Below are 8,835 nucleotides of genomic sequence, written 5' to 3'. Positions count from 1 at the left end.
AGGAGAAAGTGGCCGATCGATGGTATCAAAAGAAGGCGAGGGAGTGTTTAGATCGATGTCCATGGTGCTAATTTGACTATGAAGATGAGAAGTCAATTGAAAAGAAAGGGATCGATGTGTAATCATTCCACAAAGATCCAATTTATAAGGAAAATGTGAACAATGGTTCAGTTTCCAAGCAGTTAATTAAAAGCAGTTATTACCCATGATCAGCCCCACTAACAGGAAATGGAGGAAGTGACGGTTGGTATTTTCCATGATTTGTCATTGGTTTATCCCATTGGTTAAGAAGGAAATGGTTAGCCACAATTTACATCAATTACCAAGGAAAGGAGTAACTTTGGTTAGTTGGTTTCGTGATTTCCTATGAATTGACCCTTTCGATGGGTTTATTTCAAATTCCAAAAGAAATGAGTAAGAATAGTTGATTTCCTCTATCGATTAGGGACACGGGTTGCTAAAAGATTCTGGTACTTTGGATAAATACAGGAATAAGACAAACCAACTTCGAAATTAATATCAATATTTCAAGAAAAGAAGTGTAAAAAGCCTGCAAACAAGGCTAAACATTGCAAGAAAATGCAGAGTCCAACTAATGAGATGCCTGAAACATTAGAGGCCAAAATGATAAGTTATAATATACAAATTAATCATGGATTCCTGAGTTTGGTTTCTAAGAGCAATTGGGAGAAATAGCTCCACTTGCTGTTGGTTGCATTGTATTTTTCCTGATATTTCAGAAGATCAGTGTTGGCCATAGCAATGATGGCCTTAGTGCTTTGCTCATCACAGGAGATCTTGGACAATTCTTGACTGATCAACTCTTTGCGTGATAATAAGATCTTTTGTTGATTGTCAAGCTGACTCAAACGAACAAGAAGGGCTGCCTTTTCATCCTCGATCTGTTGCAACTCATCTTTCAATTGATGTATATTGCTCCCCATTGTGTCCAAATTAGCTGAGATGGCTGCAAATTGATTAAGGGTATCTTGTTTGCTCTTCATTTCTTTCTGACAGTAGGCCGCTACTGTCAAACTCTCCTTTACAATTGAGCCAAATTCTTCAAGTTTGATTTGCTCAGACAGTGGGAAAACTTTCTTGGATATCAAACAAGTGATACAGCTAGAAAAAGCTACAGAATGTTTAGTGGCAAGTTCCAACAGTGGAAGTTCAAGTAGCCCGAAAAAAGTTTTTATCTCATCTTTTGTTTCCTCACTAAGTTCAGATGGTGGTGGAGAAGTCAGAGATTCAGAAAACTCAGAAATGGACTTGGAATAAAACTCAGAGTATTGCTTGGTCTTAGTCAGCATGAGGTCCAAGTCAGAGTTTGATGAATTAGTTGGTAACTCAGCATCAGCCCCATGGGCAGGTGGAGAAAAAGTTATTGGAGTAGTAGGGATGAGGATCAACTCTGGAGTGAGGGTTCCCCTTTCTACTTGCTGTTGCCCTGAGGGTTCAGTAGCCTCAACCAATAGTTCTACGGGCTCTGACATACATTCTCCTTGGATAGGAGAACGAATTTTTGATTGATTAAAAGGAGATTCCCGTACTCTGTCTCCCTGACTTGGAGAATGAATTCCTGGTTGCTCAGCACTAATGGTTCCTTGTTCCACAGGGGAATCAACTCCCAGAGTCACAGGGGAATTAGGTATTGAGCTTAAGATAAGCTCAGTAATTGGATCAAATGTTTGAACCTCTGGAAAGGTTGATTCGTGATCCATTTCAGAAATTTTGACATGTTCATCCGGAATTGGTGCTGGACATGTTAAAGGTAAAGGGATATTAAATGGAAGGTCAAATTGAATAATAGAAGAAGAAATTGACAGGAATTAATTGGTTTGTAGTCAAACCTTCATCTTTACTGCTCTCATCCTCTGATGGAGGTGCCAATTGCAGTCTCCTTCTTGTTTTCTAAATGTGAAAGAAATAAATCAATGGAGGAGTAACAGATGATATCTATAGTCCAAATTGACAGAAGGATGAAATTATTACCCTTTTAAATGTCACCAGTGTCTCAGAATCTTCAGCAATTTCTGGAGAACTGGCTTGTCGAGCTGGCAAATCAAGACCTTTCATTGCATCCGCCATCAGTGGGGGATCTTGCAAAGCACTTCGAGCTTGTGAAGTCTTGCTTCTTTTCCTGGAAGGAAGTGAAACCTCGGGTTGCTTCCCTTTGTCTTGGCCTTTTGGGCCTCTTGGGACATAAGTTTCTTCAGGAACTAAAACAATGAGAAATAGTTAATAAGGTTTAGGACTCTATGTCTACAAAATAAAGAGGGATGATTTTATGAAAGATACCTGATGAGGATTCTTCAGGATCAAGTCTCAAAAGGCAGTTGCTCAAATCTTTATTGAAGATAGTGGGTTTGATGCAGTCCCAAAACAATTCAAATTCTGAAGTAAGAGAGGGTTCGGCTACAAAACTTGCTAGTTGGAAGCTGGCCTTGATGCCTTGAAATTGTCCAATCAGTTCTGTAATTAGAGAGGTCTGGGTCACAATTGGCCTCGTTTTGGCCAAGTCCTTAATCCGTGGATGTGTATGAGGGACAGGGATCCCTTGTGACAGACCAAATTGCCGAGCACACTGATTTGGCATGTAGACTTCAAAACTGCAATTGGAAAAGCGTGTGGTCGAGGGGGAGAATCCTATCGACAGGAATCTTGATATCAAAACGCTAGCCCAAAATTCATTAACTGTTTGGGCTGGCACCAAAAATTTGAGGATAGGTTCAATCCTTTGTGATGACGAGTACCGACAGTCCTTAAAAGGCAGCCAGGTAGGAGAGTCCTCGAGAGGAGGACTATGGAAAGCTGTGAAGTACCTTTTGAAAGATGAATCTTCATGCTTGGGATCATGAGCTAAAAAATATTCTGCATAGCTCAAACACTTACCCCCATCTTTCCTTCTTGGAAAATAACTTAGAGGTTTAAGAAATGAAAAATAGGCATACAACCATGCCTGGAGAATCCAAAAAGGGCCACCACAGTTACTGGTGATCTTATTATTTGTGAATGTCCATAACCCTTTATATAATGTCCCTAGTACAAAGGGAGCTAAAGCAAGCTGTGCATCTTGAGCTAAGCAAATGGCCAAACGGACATATTCTTTGGTGATCTTTAAGCCAGACACACACAGCACGTATTTGTTGAGCCAATACAAATAGAAGGCCACTTTCTCAGTAAATGATGGTTCTCTGAGATCAGAAGTGCAAAAAAGGGATATAAAGTGTGAATAACTCCACGAATTATCAGTAGAGGCCTCAAACGGTGGATCACAAGGACGATGATCCAAAGCAGCGTTAACTTCTGCACCTATACACGGTAGGCCAGTCAAATGAGCAATGTCTAGAACTGTGGGACTCATGGGGCCGTACGGAAAAACAAAGGTGTTGGATGAAACAGACCAAAAACAGGCGGCAGCAGCAATCAAATTAGGGTTAAATTCAAAGGCCTGTGTGGATAGGTCTATGGTTTCGTAAATTCCCATGGCACGCCACGAGAGGTGTAAGTATCCCCTCATACGGTCTACCCACTTGGTCCAAGATGGAAATACAGAGGGCCATGATCGGATTGTCCCTCTGGTATTCCAGCCAGTGCGATGGAGACCTGGGAGCGAGAGGAGCAAGGGCTCATCAAAATTCACCGGATAGTAGGTTGGTAGTGAATCAGGAGGGGTTGGAGAATAAATAGGGCCCAGAATGAATTTAGAGGGGCAACCAACTACAGAAATAAAATAAAGAGGAAACTGTGGTGCCTCCCGTAAACATTGAGGATACCTTGGGGGATATGACTCTGTTGGGGTTTCCGTTTTCTGAGAACTCGGTGTTTTCTTCTGAGTCGTCTGAGGAAACGACGATTTGGAGAAAGCTTTGGAAGCCATGGCTTTGCCTTGAGGAGCTTTCTTACGCGCCATCGATTCGGGAGTTGATGGTTTCAAACGATGCCCTAATTTTTATAAACGAGAGAATATGTATACGTTGGACGAGCCTCGTGTGTTAACCACGCCTTTTGGAAGAGGCGAAGGAATTATTTATTCGAGTTAAATGATGTCTTTTTAACTCAAACAAATAAGGGGGGCATTGTTTGTACCACAATTAAGATTTCTATTTTTACCCGTCGATTAGGTGACACGTGGCAAGGGTAAATATGAACAAATGTGAGGATAGAATGGACTTGACTTAATGATTCGGAATAGAGGTGAATCGATGGTGAAATTATAAACAGTCTGGTCCATCGATTGACCTACACGTGGCGTATCCTGATGGCACTTTGGACCGTCGATCGAGTGACAGGTGTCACATGAGCGTGGATCCCATGATTCCACGATTGAAGAGGATGGAAACCGCAATCAACGAGATAATTTTCTCAACGTGGGCATGATCGGCAGTTGAAGGAAGTTCATAATCAGAATTCAAGAAGTTTTCAACTGCCACTCTGGGGGGAAAGTTTTGAATTCAAATGTAATGTGAGGAGGCCTATTTAAGTACAAGTTAGTAGCAGTTTCAAGGACACACAAACAACGCCAATCAGGCCTTTATCTTTTCTTTTCTAGGAGTAGAATTAACTTGTAATTGTTCACTCAATCATCTCGATTGGATGTTCTTCTACTTTGAGGGTTAATAAAGTCCATTTTGTTAATCTTCTCCCATACTTCATCCACTTCATTGTTTGTTTCCAAAGAAGTCCTGAAATACGGCAAGGAACCAAACTCTACTTTTCACACCCACATTCCAGCAAGCTTTACGATACGGTTTCCCGTCGATTCTCCGTCGATTGGAAAGAAAACAAGAATTTTGGTAACACACCCCTCGTTTTACAGTACTATACCCTTTAGATAAAGCTGAAAGGCAACTAGTTCCTCTCCATCGCATTCTGGTATTTGTTAATCAGCTACTGTATTTCTGTGATTTTTCTGCTAGTTTATCGAGGAAAAAATGGCCGGAAAAGGAGAAGGGCCGGCGATCGGGATCGATCTGGGAACGACTTACTCATGCGTGGGGGTTTGGCAGCACAATCGCTTTGAGATTATACCGAATGATCAAGGAAACAGGAAAACGCCATCGTATGTTGCATTCACCGATACGCAGCGTTTGATCAGTGGTGCTGCGAAGAATCAAGTTGCCGTAAACCCTACCAACATTGTTTTTGGTATGTTTTGAGCTCTAAAAATTCAAGCTATTTTTATCCAATCACATGCATACTCTTTCAATGCTTCTACTGCACGCTTCATGCCTCACTGCAATGGTTAATTATTAACACCTTTGGAGACTAAATTTATTCGTCCATAAAAGTAAAAATTATGCGGCTGAAAACATTTGGAGACCACATTCCACCGTTAATGAGGTCGTGTAGAAAGTCCTGTCCGTAAAAGTTAAAAAGAGGCTTTTAGCAACAAAATTTTGGATTCGTCTTCAGAAGTGGTCGTCTAGAGACGATTGCCTAGTGCTTTTGAGGTCTCAAGGAAAGAGTTTTGCTTAGGTTGGAGAGAAGTACTTTTCCAGACTCTTGATACTTCAAAACTAAAGGAAAAATTGCCAATCGAAATAAACACGTTTTAAATCTTAAAATGTACATAACACGTTTCTCTAGTTGTATTCTCTAAAGGGCCTGCATAATCAAATAAGAAACAGGAGCTGCTTGGGACAAAACTTTAGAAACTAAAATTACATTTTGGTTGGAAAAGAGAGCATGATATTTTTGTTCCTAAAGACACTTTAGGAGTCCCAAATAACTCTCTTAAACTTTAATTTCTTGTAGTGCCTTCTATTTTACAGTGTGCCGAACAGAGCCTCGCGCGCTTTAATACCCACCACATATTAATTATGCATGTCGTTTTACCAGGCAGAAGTATTGAGTGGCCCACCAAAAAAAACTGGTTGATACCCTTTTGCAATTTTATCCCTTACTCAAGAAATATCAAAGTTTTTTGATCATATGGATATGGAAATAGATGGAGCAATTTTACTCCCACTTTATTTTTTATTCCTGCTAATAGTAGATAGTAATTGGGAGCCCCTAATTTTAAGTAAAATTTGGACGTTCAAAGCTCAAACTTGCTTGCCTTGCCTGAGTTGCCTCAGAAGACCCTTCGTAGATCACACTACTGCTTGTTTTTTAGGAAGAGGGTAATGTGATTCCTTTTGAAACAATGTCCAATCTAGCGGCATAGATTCATACATGTCCTATATAAGCATATTACATTGTTATACCCTTTTTAGATCTTTAACAGATGCTAAGCGTCTATTCAGAAGAAGATACAGTGACGCTCTTGTTCAGAGCGGCATGATGCTATGACCGTTCAAGGTCACACCCTGCTCAGACGACAAACCCATGATAGGAGTAGTATACAAGAACAAAGAGAAACAATTCTCTGCCGAAGAAATCTCCTCCATGGTCCTCGTAAAAATGAGAGAAATAGCAGAGGCCACCTCGGCACCACAATAAAAAATGCTGTCATCACTTTCCCCGCCTACTCCAACAATTCATAGAGACAAGCCACCGAAGACACCAGAGTCATTGCCGGTCTCAACGTCGTGCAGATAATCAACGAGCCAACGGCTGCCGCCATTGCTTATGGTCTTGACAACAAAGCTGATAGCACCGGTTGGAAAAACGTGCTCGTATTCGATCTCAGGGGTGGAACATTCGACGTCTCTCTACTAACCATTGAAGATGGTAAAATCAAGGTTAAAGCCACTAGTGGGGATACGCATTTGGGGGGTGAAGATTTTGATAACAGGATGGTGTACCATTTCGTTTAGGAATTCAAGATCGAGGAAGAATAAAAAGGATATAAGTGGAAACCCAAGAACTTTAAGAAGGTTGAGGACTAGTTGTGAAAGAGTTGAGAGGAATCTTTTGTCGACAACTGAAACTACGATCAAGATCGATGCGTTATACGAGGGGATTGACTATTGCGCGACTATTACTCGGGCCAGGTTCGAGGAGCTGAACTAAACAACGTTAGTGTTAGGGATCATTTAGACACACATTTTAAATGTTGGGGACCAAATTGGTTAAATGTGCACATTGATGACGAAATTGGCAGCTCGCTAATACGTTGGGGACCAAAAATGATAAGAACCATATATCTCTCTATAAATCTTGCATATCTCTCCTTGATTGTATCCTATAATTAGGAGATTTGATTGTAACTTTGATTGTATTCTAGGATTAGGAGATTTGATTGTAACTTCCTTGATTGAAGGAGATCTTGATGTACTATTGTGTATATAAGTCAGTGAAGGCAATACATAACTGATGATATTCAAAACCAATTCAATATTTGTCATGGTATCAGAGCAATAACGCTCCTGCAGACCATTTTCTGCTCAAATCAAAAGCTGTCCATTCTGATAGGTTTCTTTTCATTCCGATAGCATTAAGATGGGAGATACAACTCTAGTCACTGGCTCCCGTCCTCTGGTTCCCAAAGAGTATGGGAGCCCCTCTCATCCTTTGTATCTCCATCCTTCTGATCAACCTAGGGTCATGTTGGTATCCCAACCATTGACAGGCGACAACTATACCACATGGAGTCGTGCTATAGTCATGGCATTAAGTGCCAAAAATAAGGTGGGTCTCATCGATGGATCCATTCTCAAACCAGCCATGACAGATGCACTTTTCAACCAGTGGATTCGTTGTAATAACATGGTTACTTCTGATAACCAACTCAGTTCAACACAGCTCAAGCTGAGGTCCAAGCTGAGTCAATAGATGAGCCAACTGTTACAGCTCATTTCCCCGCTCCACTAATGCTCCACTAATTCTGTTAGGAAAGTAGTTAGAAAGTTTGTTACGCTAAGTAAGTTTCTGTTGAGATTGATTAAGGTTTTTGGTATAAATAGCTGGGACCCCTTTCATTGTATTGTAACGTTTGTTCCAATTCAGTAAAAGCTTTTCATTTCTGTAAAAGTTGTTATGGTATCAGAGCCATAAAAGGCGAAAGTCCGATCCAGATCTCTCTTCGATTCTTCTTCCAATTGATCATCGTCTTCTTCAATTCTCCATCATGACAGCTTCAGCTTCAGCATCGTCTCAATCAGATGAGTATCTACCTGCTTCTCTTACTTTCCTCATTGCCAATTTTCAATCTTTCATCACAATTCGACTCGATTCCTCAAATTACTTCGCCTGGAAGTCACAAGTGGAAAACGCCTTGAAGGCAAATTCACTCTTTGAATTTGCCGATGGATCTTCTGTCATACCAACACCTGAAACTCAAGATGCTACTGGGAACAAGATCCCTAACCCTAGCTTTGAGCGTTGGCAAACCATTGATAGAATGCTTTTGTCTTGTCTTATGGCTACTCTTTCACCTTCAATTTTACCTCATGTTGTCGGCTCTCATCACACATTTCAACTTTGGACTAAACTGGAAGTAAAGTTCAATGTTCTTTCACAAACACATCTTCTTGATCTCAAAAAACGTCTATATAGCCTTAAGAAAACAACGACTATGGAGAAATACTTGGATTCTGTTAAAGAAATTGTCCAGAAACTAGAAGCATCTGGATCTACTATGGATGATGGAGAGATTGTCTTTCATACTGTGAATGGGTTGCCTGAGGACTACTTGTCTCTCAAACAAACGATTAGAACACAATGTGCTACCACACCTTTATCGTTTAGTGCAGTTTCTGCTATGCTTATGTCAGAAGATTTATACCTAGATCATTCTTTAGATGCATCCTCTTCATCTATTATCTTGCTTACTCAACATCAAGGATCTGTTAGTCAAGGTTCTACTACTGCAGTTCACACGTCTGGGACTCATAATCCTACAATAGCATCATCTGCTAGTTCTTTTCAATATCCTATGCAGTTTGGACC

The 8,835-nt window shown here is 40.6% G+C and overlaps 1 pseudogene; it reads left to right on the top strand.

Moving 5' to 3' along the window:
• The first annotated feature begins 6,285 nt into the window (after nucleotides 1-6,285).
• Nucleotides 6,286-6,957, top strand: LOC131314763 (heat shock cognate 70 kDa protein 2-like; annotated as a pseudogene).
• Nucleotides 6,958-8,835: the final 1,878 nt, after the last annotated feature.

The sequence above is a fragment of the Rhododendron vialii genome, chromosome 13a (genome assembly GCF_030253575.1).
Source record: "Rhododendron vialii isolate Sample 1 chromosome 13a, ASM3025357v1".
NCBI classification, from domain to species: Eukaryota; Viridiplantae; Streptophyta; class Magnoliopsida; order Ericales; family Ericaceae; genus Rhododendron; species Rhododendron vialii.
This window is presented reverse-complemented; position numbering and strand designations above follow the sequence as displayed.